Here is a 13454-nt window from a genome sequence, read left to right as displayed (position 1 = left end):
ACTGTAATGAAAATCCGTCCAACACCTGTGGGGTGTTAAGGCTCACTATACCCCTTGTTAAGTTCCTTAACCCCTTAAGGACTCGGGGTTTTCAGTTTTTGCACTTTCGTTTTTTCCTCCTTACCTTTAAAAAATCATAACTCTTTTTTTGCGCCACCAATTCTGCTTTGTAATGACATTACTTTACCCAAAAATCTGTGGTGAAATGGAAAAAAAATCATTGTGAGACAAAATTGGAAAAAAACCCCCACCATTTTGTAACTTTTGGGGGCTTCCGTTTCTACACAGTACATTTTTCAGTAAAAATGACACCTTGTCTTTATTCTGTAGATCCATATGATTAAAATGACCCCCTACTTATAGGATTTTGTCGTACTTCTGGGAAAAATCATAACTTCATGCAGGAAAATTGATACGTTTAAAATTGTCATCTTCTGACCCATATAACCTTTTTTATTTTTCCGTGTACGGGGCGGTATGAGGGCTCATTTTTTGCACCGTGATCTGAAGTTTTTAGCGGTACAATTTTTGCATTGATAGGACTCATTTTTTCATGATATAAAAAGTGACCAAAAATACACTATTTTGGACTTTGAAATTTTTTTGCGCGTACACCATTGACTGTGCGGTTTAATTAAATGGGCACTGTCATGAAGTACAAAAATTGATGTGTTGTAGTACTTAAGTACTACAACATATCTCTAATATACAAGTTTAAAATCACTTTTAAATTCGGCCACTAGGGGTCACCCTCCTAGTGGCTGAATGCATTCGGCAGTGACGTCACTACTGAATTCCGACTCATTGAAGACTGGCAATGAGTCGAAATTCAGGCACTGCGGTGCTCGCTCCCGCCTGTCAAACAGGCGAGAGCGAGCACGCTGATAGCTGGGGCTGAGCGCATTGGCCAGCTCCACTGGCCTTGCGCACGGCCCCGCCCGCGCGCCCCCTTTACCCTGTAGTGTCACATGTGCCCCCCCGCGAGCGCGATCGCTACCATCACCGCTAGCGGGGTCCCTGTGCCCACTAGCGGTGTCACAAGAATGCCGAGCGCGGGTCTGTTCCCCGTCCCTGTCAGCTGTCAGGGTACGGGAACAGATTTAAAAGCCTCGCACGCAGCTAACGTAGTACTGCGCATGCGCAGTACTACGCAAATAGTGTAGGGCTAACGCCAGGCTCCTAGCGCTGCCTACGTTAGCCCTACGCTATTTGCATAGTGCTGCGCCTGCGCAGTACTAAGTTAGCCGCGCGCGAGGCTTTTAAATCTATTCCCGTACCCTGAGACTCTCAGGGTATGGGAATAGATTTAAAAGCCTCGCGCGCGGCTAACGTACAGCTGACAGGGACGGGGAACAGAGACGCGCTCGGCATTCTTGTGACACCGCTAGTGGGCACAGGGACTCCGCTTGCGGTGATAGTAGCACTCGCGGGGGGGCACATTTGACACAGCTAGTGGGCACAGGGACCCCGCTAGCAGTGATGGTAGCGATCACGCTCGCGGGAGAAGCATTCTTGTGACACTATGACACTAGACAATAGGGTGCCTCCAGCTGTTTCACAACTACAATTCTCAACATGGCCTGACAGCTAATAGCAATCATGGCATGCTGGGAGTTGTAGTTGGGAAACAGCTGGAGGCACCCTATTAGATAAATAAAACACTCATGCATAGACGATGTGAGGGGGCGGAAGCAAGCGCCCAGCAAGGCGCCGGTGACGTCACGCCTGTTGGGAAGCGCTAAATCTGCTCTATTAAAGCGATGAAAAATTTTTGGGAAGCCAGGTAGGGGGTTAAGGCTAGATTACTACCAGGTAGGGGCATATTAGATTATATAGTACTTGGTGGGAGCTACCCTTTAAGGGGTTAAACTTAATAAAAAAATTGTCTTTAATGAGACTAAAGTTATAGTAGAATATATAGAACTCGACTTCTTCTCAGACTCATTCACAAACAATTTATAAAATGCTACATTGGACTTTAGGAATCTCAGGTCATTGTCAGCCAAGAATGAACGAGTGTCGTCCCAGGAGATTATAGATTTGCAGCAGCGACGCTCGGGACATATGGGAGTCGCCTATAAGAGGCTCAATGGTTTAATCCTCTTTGCTGCTTCCAGGTTTCGATTTGATTATTTTTTCTACAGAATTCGCTTTTCATCTGGTTTAAAGGGGCACTCCGCTGCTCAGCATTTGGGACAAACTGATGTCATATGATGTCATAGTCCCACTCCCTCATGATGTCATGCCCCGCCCCCTCAATGCAAGTCTATGGGAGGGGGCATGACAGCCGTCATGCCCCCTCCCATAGACTTGCAATGAGGGGGCGGGGCATGACGTCATAGCCCCGCCTTCTCATGATTGGGCGGGTCATGATGTCATTACCCCACCTTCTCATGATGTCATGACCCGCCCCCTCAATGCATGTCTATGGGAGGGGGAGTGACAGCCGTCACGCCCCCTCCCATAGACTTGCATTGAGGGGGCGGGTCATGACGTCATAGCCCCACCTTCTCATGATTGGGCGGGTCATGATGTCATAGTCCCACCCCCTCATGATGTCATGCCCCGCCCCCTCAATGCAAGTCTATGGGAGGGGGCATGACAGCCGTCATGCCCCCTCCCATAGACTTGCATTGAGGGGGCGGGTCATGACATCATAGCCCCGCCTTCTCATGGCGGGTCGGGCCATGATGTCATAGCTCTGCCCTCTCATGATGTCATGACCCGCCCCCTCAATGCAAGTGTATGGGAGGGGGCGTGACAGCCGTCACGCCCCCTCCCATAGACTTGCATCGAGGGGGCGGGTCATGACATCATAGCCCTGCCTTCTCATGACAGGGCGGGTCATGATGTCATAGCCCCGCCTTCTCATGATGTCATGACCCACCCCCCAATGCAAGTCTATGGGAGGGGGCGTGACAGCCATTACGCCCCCTCCCATAGACTTGCATTGAGGGGTCAGGGCATGACGTCATGAGGGGACGGGGCTATGACGTCACGAGCTCCCGCCGAGTTGCAGAGTACCCCTTTAAAGTTACTTACCGCTCCGTTCCGTGTTATCATGAAATATTAGGTAATGTTCAAAAATTTGTATCGATATGAAAAAGGGGAAAGCGAGAATTCCCAGCGGCAGAGGCGTAAGCTCCTGGACTTCCGAATAATATTTGTACTGATACCCCAGACCCCATGAACCATTTGCAGTTGCAGTCAAAATTATTTAAACCCGTTTAAAATTAGGTGTATTTGCTAAATTTATAAAACTTTTAGTTGTTTGCATAAAACCAAACAATAATTTAACCCCTTAAAGTGAAAGACCATTTTGCCTTAAAGTGAAAGCCATTTTGCCTGAGCTGTTTTTTTAACAGCAAGCTCCATGGACAAAGACAGGGGCAGGATGGTGAACTACTCTGTGACCTGTGCAGAGATCATTCTACAGGGGAGGGGGAGGCTGAGCTGTGAGCATCTATTGTCTTCTCTAGAAGGGGAGCTGAGCTCCTACTGTCTTCTCTATCGATAGGGAGGGGCAGATGAGCTCCTATTGCCTTATTTATCTACAGGGAGAGAAGAAAAATAAGCTCATATTGTCTTATCTATCTACAAGGGAGAGGGAGGCTGAGCTCTATCCACAGGGAGGGAGAGGCTGAGCTGTGAACATCATCTATTGTCTTCTCTATCTACAGGAGAGCGGCATAGTTTTTTTTATTTTTACAGTGTTCACATGTAGGCTAAAACAAATTAGATCATTTTTTAAGGCAGGTTGTTACAAATACCAGATATGTTTTATAGGAAAATGTATTTTGTAAAAGGAAAATTTGTATTTTTATTTTTAATATAAATAAAATTATAATAAATTTGTAATGAGAGTTAAGTAATTTTGGCTGCCCCTGTATATTACCATTTTCCTCTCATGTGGCTGAGGAACCTTTGGTCTCCCATAGGGGACATTTACGCGTATTTTGCTGCAGATCTTTTCAAAATGGATTTTGCTATCCATTGACTTTAATGGGCAGCAGAATTCTCTGCAGAAAATCTGCAGCAAAATATGTACACTGACTTCTCCTAATGCAAAAGCAGCCTAATAATAAAGGTCGTATTACACTGACAATGAAGGCAGTAAAGGGCGCTCGTTTTTTGTGGCCCTGCACACATGATAATCCAGGCAAATAAGAAAATTCCGAATATCGTCCTGTAGTATAACCCCTATTTAGGGTTAATAGAACAATCTAGAAGAATTCCAACTTTTGTCTGCATAACCAGTCACAATCTGATTTTTGCCCACACTACAGACTCTTTTACTAATTTCTCTAGTTCCAATCATCGGTATGTAATGTAGAGGTTCTTGTGTGTGCTCTGTGCTAACCTGTTTCAGCTGATGTGGCAGGTATAAGTTTTCAGCCATATTACTTCCAATTTAATCACTTAAATGATGGAGTGGGTGGAGTCTTATCACTGCACTTGTGCTGTGATTGGCTATGCAACTAAAGGAGGAAGTGTCTGTTTGAGTTCTACTGGCAAACAGCTCACCCCTGGGCTCGCCCTGTGAAAGAGAGAGAATGAGAAATAGCTGTGCACCATGGAGGGGGTGAGAGTAGTAAGAGCACTAAAATCACCTTGTCACTACTCTGAAGGGTTAAAGGGGTACTACGCTGCTAGACATCTTATCCCCTATCCAAAGATAGGAGATAATTTGTCTGATCGTGGGCGTTCCGCTGCTAGCCCCCCCGCAATATCCCGCAGCACCTGGCATGCTAAACAAATGCTGCGTTCCTGTGGCATTGGTCGTGATGTAAAGAATCCCCCCCCTCGAGACATCATGCCATGCCCCTCCATTCATGTCTATGGGAATGGGCATGTTGACCGACACGTCCCCTCTCATAGACATGAATGGAGGGGGGGGGGGGGGGGTTGACGTGACATCATGAGGGGGTGAGGACCTGATGCCACGATCACTGCCTCTAGCTTCAAGTATTCAGAACAAAAGGTGTTGAAAAAGCTTTATTGATCATTCAGTGGTCATTACAAGTCATACAATAAATTACAATTGCTCAAAGCATGACAGTACAATATACAGCACAGGTTCCCTAAGCTATACACCGCACCACATGCTACACTAACATTCCACTCAATCACTCGATATCGAAGAAACACAGTAGAAAAACAACAACACATTACAGTCTGTGATCGGGGAGGGGCGTGGGATCAATGGGGGTGGGGGGGGGATCACAGGGTCAAACTACTGGGCAAACTACTGGGGAGGTGGGGGAAGCTGAGGGGCGTAAGTCCGGACAGTCCAAGATGGAATAGTCTCTAATCCGGCTGTGGACCAGCCTGCGGTAGTCCTGGACGGACATGTCCTCCCTGTTGTAGATGAGGCGATTCCTGGCCAGTCATATAGTGTCCTTAAAACAGTTCATAACATAACAAAATGTTCAGCACCGGACTACCCCTATAAGGTCTGCCTATATACATGAGGAGGGGAGTTGGGGCTCTGCCTATATACATAGGGAGGGGAGTTGGGGCTCTGCCTATATACATTGGGAGGGGAGTTGGGGCTCTGCCTATATACATGGGGAGGGGAGTTGGGGCTCTGCCTATATACATGGGGAGGGGAGTTGGGGCTCTGCCTATATACATGGGGAGGGGGAGGAGGAGGATTGGGGCCTGCCTATATACATTGGGGAGGGGTGTTGGAATCTAATTGCATACAAGGAAAGGAGGGTTGGGGTCTGCCTATATACATTGGGAGGGGAGTTGGGGCTCTGCCTATATACATGGGGAGGGGAGTTGGGGCTCTGCCTATATACATGGGGAGGGGAGTTGGAGCTCTGCCTATCATGGGGAGAAGAGTTGGGGCTCTGCCTATATACATGGGGAGGAGGAGGATTGGGGTCTGCCTATATACATTGGGAGGGGGAGGAGGAGGGTTGGGGTCTGCCTATATACATTGGGAGGGGGAGGAGGAGGGTTGGGGTCTGCCTATATACATTGGGAGGGGGAGGAGGAGGATTGGGGTCTGCCTATATACATTGGAGGGGGAGGAGGAGGGTTGGGGTCTGCCTATATACATGGGGACGGGGGGGGGAGTTCTGCAGCAGATTTTCCGTCTGACGCTGCGGATCCATTTGAGGATTATTTCATTGGGCTTAATTCACACTGGGACTAATCTGCTGGATTTCCCATGTTGTAATCCACAAGAATAAATAGCCCAGAGCATGAGAAACCATTGACACAAAGCCAATCTACACCAATCGTAGCCGGAATGTTACCGGATTTAGGCAGGGAATCTGCACTGACATTTGCATCAGATTCGTAACATGTGACCACGGCCTTATATCTTCGCAGCGCAGGTTCACTTTTCCTAACACTGACTGTGCATTCATTTCTATACAGTATTCAGCCAGCAGGTGGCAGTTCACGCCTTTAGTCACGCAGCTTCTTATTGGGCACCATTAACGTTTATTACGCTCTAAAGCGTCTTAGTAAATAACAACACATACATATATAATCTAATGAACAATGTATAATTGTCAGGACAACGCTAAAGTTCTCCCAAGTGGCTGACGTGCTCTCATTGACATCTCAGAGCGGCTCATTCAGCAGCTGAGGGGTTTCTTTGTTAATAGATTTAAAGGGGCACTCCAGTGGAAAACAAATTTTTTTAAGATCAACTGGTGCCAGAAAGTTAAACAGATTTGTAAATTACTTCTATTTAAAAATCTTAATCCTTCCCATACTTATCAGTTGCTGTATGCTCCAGAGGAAGTTGTATTTCTTTCTGGAATTCTTTTCTGTCTGACCACAGTGCTCTCTGCTGACACCTCTGTCCATGTCAGGAACTGTCCCGAGTACAAGAAAATCCCCATAGCAAACCTCTCCTGCTCAGGATAGTTCCTGATACGGACAGAGGTGGCAGCAGAGAGCACTGTGGTCAGAATGGAAAGAACTTCACAACTTCCTGTGGAGCATACAGCAGCTGATAAGTCCTGGAAGGATTAAGATTTTAAATAAGAATTAATTTACAAATCTGTATAACCAGTTGATTAAGAATTTTTTTTTCCACCGGAGTACCCTTTAAAGGACAGGTAGTGCAGGTGACACTGATGACAACGATACTTACCTGGTCCCGTTCCGTGCTGTGGCTCTTCCGCAATCCTCCACCGTATCTTCCAATCCGGGCCCAACTTGGAGCATGGGTGGACCTTAGTGATGTCACTGCTGCTGTTTGCTAGCAGCAAGCCCCAGCAGAGAACCGCAGCGGTGTCGTCACTAAGCTCCAGTTACCCGTCTGCCCCAGTCCTGATATCAGCAAAAATCGATTTGTATTGTGTGTCCGTGGGTCTCTTCCTATGTCACATAATCACTGTGCTTCCTGGTTGAGCAGTTGCTTATTTCTACAATTCCCAAAATGCATTTCTTTCCCTCAGTATTTGATCACAGTCCTCCTGTCCTGTCTACTCCCCTCCCACAGCAATCCTACCAGTGCCCTGAGCTGTTGCAGAACATTTCATTTCACTGCAGACTATTGTACAGTGAGGTTGCAGCACCTGCTGAATACACTTCCTGTTTGCTCCTGTGGCATTGTTCAGCACAAGGCAGCATGATGTATACTCTTCATTCTTCCCTAAATGTCCCAAAAAAGATGTATCTGGTGGGTTTTTAGGAGCGCCCCCTAGTGTCTCTGGGGTCTCTTACCCTAGCTACCTCACTATGCCCGACAGGCGGATCCTGAGCATCTGCTATCTCGGAGTTGGGATACATGTCTGTGGCAGTGCCTCCACCCAGTGAAGCATCCGGGGTAGGGATGTGGGGTCCCACTGGGAACATACTTGGTACAATGAGATTGACACAGCCCAATGTGAACTAACTTTATATAGCAAGTAGCAATTGAACAACATATATAGGATAATACAATAGTGTAACACAGATAGGAATGCAATGTGGATTTTCCTCACCCACCCACTAGCACACCTGCGGCCCACCCCCCTTATATTCACCCTAATGGCCATTGGTGCACATAGTAGTGTTGGGACCCTTATAAGTCCTGCTCCGCAACATCATTGAAGCAGCCTGCGCTGTGTAATATCCGCTACTGGACCTCAGAGTCTTTACTTTGAGTAAGGAGACAGATGCCCTGTAGTGGAACAGGGAAGAGGCGTTAGGCTAACCCTCACAACACCATTAACTAGGTCAGCCCAGAAGCAGTCTCCTCTCACTCTATTCACCAGATGTCTGGACTCAGTGCTTGTCTCTGCCAGCAGGTCTCTCTCTCAGCTGGTATGGTCCTGTGTGAAGCAAGTTCTCTCAGCTAGGTGTTTTCTCTGTGGTGCAGTCTCTCTCTTTAACAGGTGCTGTCTTTGTGGTGCAGTCTCTCCCAGCTAGGTGCTGTCTCTGTGGTGCAGTCTCTCACAGCTAGAAGCATGTCTTTTCTCTGGCTGAGCTTGTGGTAATCTGAGCAAATCCTCAGAACACAGGACCTATGTGATGTCACAATCATGTGACCGAAGTCTCCACCGATCAGCATCATCTCTCATGAAATGGCTGCTAATCATGTGATCACAGCTCCAGTCTTTATTTATACAGCATACTAGTTCATTTGTGGTCTCCGCCACCTACTGGGCATTTCAGATGATGCAGCCAACTCCACAGGAGTTACATGCTCCCCCTTGAAAAATACTTGCCTCCCACTGGCAAGTCCTAGGCTAAAAAAACAAAACAAGGTATAGCATATATACATCCTACATACAGTACAACTAGCACAGTAACATCCTAGCTAGCTGTTGATCTAGGGCAAAGAGTGATTAACATTTACCACTTCAGCTAGTGCATGTAGGAAAGTGGTCATTTTAGATGCTGCCTGTGTCACTGGGGCATAACTGGGCTTTCCTATATTATCATAAACTAGGGCCCTAGGGGGTTGCCACACTCTGATGCTGTGTCTCAGTTTACGCTGTGGGAGAGGGTCTTGGGACCGTAAATGTGGAACTTCGGCTCCTGCCCTTGACCTAGAGTCTCTAAGGAGAGTTCCAGGCACAAAACACGGACTTTCTGGGTTCAACCTTGGAGAAGTTTGTGACCCAGGAGGGGTTCCAGGACTTTGTGAAACCATAGTAGTTAAAGGAGGCAATTGCTGTGTTTTCTCAGCAGGAGATGACCACCACTGATTCTCTGTACTGGGGGTTCCAAGGGTCTCCTCTGCCCCATTTACAGGACTCTCTGTTATGTTTTCCTCAAGTTCCTCACTTACTCTCTTCCTCTTCATCAGCATACACAACTGGAAGCAGATGATTTCTATGCCAAGCCTTTATTTGGCCCTCCGGGCCCTTGCTGTTGTACACTAGCAGTCCTTCCAGTTTACACACAACTTCGATCAGGGTATCTTTCCATCTGTCAGCCAGTTTGTGTTTTCCAGGCGCTCCTAAATTCCGGAGAAGAACTTTAGCTCCTGCTCAAATCTCCCGATGTCTCACCTTAGCATCATACCTTCCTTTGTTCCATTCTTCAATTTTTGCTGCAGCTTGGGTGTCCAACTCATGGGCCCGATGAAGGTTTTGTTTGATGTTCCTCACATATTGAAAGTGTGAGGTCCAACAGTTCCTTGATTAACTTGCTGTCAAAGTCTCTATGTTGATCAGAGTGTATCCGATTGGGTAGTCCATAGTGTATAAAATACTTCTGCCAAAGGACTTTGGCTTACAGTCACAGCCTTTTGATCTTTCGTGGGGAAAACTTGAGCACATCTTGTAAAGTGATCTGTTTCCACCAGCACATTCCCAATCCCCGCTGTATCGTTTTCAATGCAGAGATAGTCCATGCACACAAGATCCACTTTTCGGATGACCAATAGGTGTGGCTCTCACAGGCAGGGTCTTCCTCTGGATACACCTTCTGCAGGTCTTTACATGTTGCTCGACATGTTCCCTCATTACAGGCCAATAGAACCGATCTTGTACTAGGCCATAGGTCTTGTCCACCCCAAGATGCCCATGTTAATCGTGGAGGGCTCTCAGGACCATGCGCCGGTTGTCACGATTCGGCTGGCTGGAGGTGGATCCTCTGTGCCAGAGAGGGATTGGTGTGGACCGTGTCGGTGGACCGGTTCTAAGTTGCTACTGGTATTCACCAGAGCCCGCCGCAAAGCGGGATGGTCTTGCAGCGGCGGTAGCAACCAGGTCGTATCCACCGGCAACGGCTCAACCTCTCTGACTGCTGAGATAAGCGCGGTACAAGGGAGTAGACAAGAGCAAGGTCGGACGTAGCAGAAGGTCAGGGCAGGCAGCAAGGATCGTAGTCAGGGGCAACGGCAGGAGGTCTGGAACACAGGCTAGGAACACACAAGGAAACGCTTTCACTGGCACAATGGCAACAAGATCCGGTGAGGGAGTGCAGGGGAAATGAGGTATAAGTAGGGAGTGCACAGGTGAGGATACTGATTAGGCCTGCTGCGCCAATCAGTGGCGCAGTGGTCCTTTAAATCGCAGAGACCCGGCGTGCGTGCGCCCTAAGGAGCGGGGCCGCGCGCGCCGGGACAACACAGATGGGGAACGGGTCAGGTACGGGAGCCGGGATGCGCATCGTGAGCCGGCGCGTCCCGCGTCGAGAATCGCATCCCGGCTGGGAGTAATGTCGCAGCGCGCCCGGTCAGCTGGTCTGACCGGGGCGCTGTGAATGTGAGGACGCTGCGAGCGCTCCGGGGAGGAGCGGGGACCCGGAGCACTCGGCGTAACAGTACCCCCCCCCTTGGGTCTCCCCCTCTTCTTGGAGCCTGAGAACCTGAGGATAAGACTTTTGTCTAGGATGTTGTCCTCAGGTTCCCAAGATCTCTCCTCTGGGCCACAATTCTCCCAGTCAACCAAGAAGAATTTTTTACCTCTGACTGTCTTGGATGCTAGAATCTCCTTCACCGAGAAGACGTCAGACGAACCGGAAACAGGAGTGGGAGAAACAACTTTGGGAGTGAAGCGGTTAAGGATGAGTGGTTTAAGGAGAGAGACATGGAAGGCAGGAGGAAGAAGGAGTTTGTAAGAGACAGGGTTGATCTGGCACAAGATTTTGAATGGACCAAGATAGCGTGGTCCCAGTTTATAACTGGGGACACGAAAGCGGACATACTTAGCGGAGAGCCATACCTTGTCTCCGGGAGCAAAAATGGGGGGAGTTCTTCTTTTTTTATCAGCAAATTTTTTCATCTGGGATGAAGCCTGTAAAAGAGAATTTTGGGTTTCTTTCCATATGGTGGAAAGATCTCGAGTCACTTCATCAACAGCGGGCAAACCAGAGGGCATGGGAATGGGGAGGGGAGGAAGAGGGTGACGGCCGTACACCACGAAGAATGGGGATTTAGCAGAAGATTCGGAGACTCTGAAGTTGTATGAGAATTCGGCCCATGGTAGAAGATCTGCCCAGTCATCCTGGCGGGAGGAAACAAAATTTCGTAAATAGTCACCCAGGACCTGATTAATTCTTTCTACTTGCCCATTGGATTGGGGATGATAAGAAGAAGAGAAGTTTAATTTGATCTTGAGCTGCTTACAGAGGGCCCTCCAGAATTTAGACACAAATTGAACGCCTCTATCCGAGACGATATGCGTGGGCAACCCGTGAAGGCGAAAAATGTGTGTAAAAAATTGCTTTGCCAACTGAGGCGCTGAAGGAAGGCCTGGAAGAGGGATAAAATGTGCCATCTTGGAAAATCGATCAACAACCACCCAAACAACTGTGTTGCCACGGGATAAGGGCAGGTCAGTAATAAAGTCCATACCAATCTGTGACCAAGGTTGTTCAGGAACAGGCAGAGGATGAAGGAGACCAGCAGGCTTTTGTCGAGAAGTCTTATCCCGGGCACAGACAGTACAGGCCCGCACGAAATCAACAACATCCGTCTCCAGAGTCGGCCACCAATAAAATCGAGAGATGAGTTGAAAGGATTTTTTGATGCCCGCATGGCCTGCGAGGTGGGAGGAGTGTCCCCACTTGAGAATCCCGAGGCGCTGGCCTGGAGAAACGAAGATCTGCCCTGGAGGAGTTTGTCTGATGGAAGCTGGAGAAGTGGAGATCAGACAGTCCGGAGGAATGATGTGTTGCGGAGAGGCTTCCACTTCAGAGGCATCTGAAGAACAAGAGAGGGCATCGGCCCTAATGTTCTTGTCAGCAGGGCGAAAATGGATTTCAAAGTTAAAACGGGCAAAGAACAATGACCACCTAGCCTGGCGAGGGTTCAGTCGTTGGGCAGACTGGAGATAAGAGAGATTCTTGTGATCAGTGTATATAATAACTGGATATTTGGATCCCTCCAGCAGGTGCCTCAATTCCTCAAGCGCCAATTTTATGGCCAGTAATTCTCGATCACCAATGGAGTAGTTTTTCTCCGCCGGAGAGAAGGTCCTAGAAAAAAACCCACAAGTAACAGCATGCCCGGAAGAATTTTTTTGTAGAAGAACTGCTCCAGCTCCCACCGAGGAGGCGTCTACCTCCAATAAGAAGGGTTTAGATGGGTCAGGTCTGGAGAGTACGGGAGCAGAAGAAAAGGCAGACTTGAGGTGTTTAAATGCGTCTTCCGCTTGAGGAGACCAGGACTTAGGATTGGCATTTTTCTTGGTTAGAGCCACGATAGGAGCCACAATAGTGGAAAAGTGTGGAATATATTGTCTATAATAATTGGCGAACCCCAAAAAACGATGGATAGCACGGAGTCTGGAGGGGCGTGGCCAATCTAATATGGCAGATAGTTTTTCTGGGTCCATTTGTAGTCCCTGGCCAGAGACTAAGTATCCTAGGAAAGGAAGAGACTGACATTCAAAGAGACATTTTTCCATTTTGGCATAAAGTTGATTGTCCCGAAGTCTCTGAAGAACCATGCGGACATGCTGGCGGTGTTCTTCCAAGTTGGCAGAAAAAATCTGAATATCGTCCAGGTAAACCACAACACAGGTATATAGAAGATCACGAAAAATTTCATTTACAAAGTCTTGGAAGACGGCAGGGGCGTTGCAAAGGCCAAAGGGCATGACCAGATACTCAAAGTGTCCATCTCTGGTGTTAAATGCAGTCTTCCATTCGTCCCCCTCCCTGATGCGGATGAGATTTGAAGCACCTCTTAAGTCCAGCTTGGTAAAGATGTGGGCGCCTTGTAGGCGGTCAAAGAGTTCCGAGATAAGAGGTAGGGGGTAGCGTTTTTTTTACCGTGATTTTATTAAGTCTGCGGTAATCAATGCAAGGGCGTAGGGAGCCATCTTTTTTGGAGACAAAAAAAAATCCAGCTCCGGCAGGAGAGGAGGACTTGCGGATAAACCCCTTTTTTAAGTTCTCCTGGATGTATTCCGACATGGCTTGGGTTTCTGGAGCAGACAGAGGATAGATTCTGCCCCGTGGGTGGAGTAGTACCCGGGAGGAGGTCAATAGGACAGTCATAAGGCCTGTGAGGAGGCAAAGTCTCTGCTTGTTTCTTGCAAAAAACA

Source organism: Hyla sarda, chromosome 6, assembly GCF_029499605.1.
Source record: "Hyla sarda isolate aHylSar1 chromosome 6, aHylSar1.hap1, whole genome shotgun sequence".
Classification (NCBI taxonomy): domain Eukaryota; kingdom Metazoa; phylum Chordata; class Amphibia; order Anura; family Hylidae; genus Hyla; species Hyla sarda.
The sequence above is the reverse complement of the archived record's forward strand: the minus strand, read 5'-3'. Positions refer to the sequence as shown.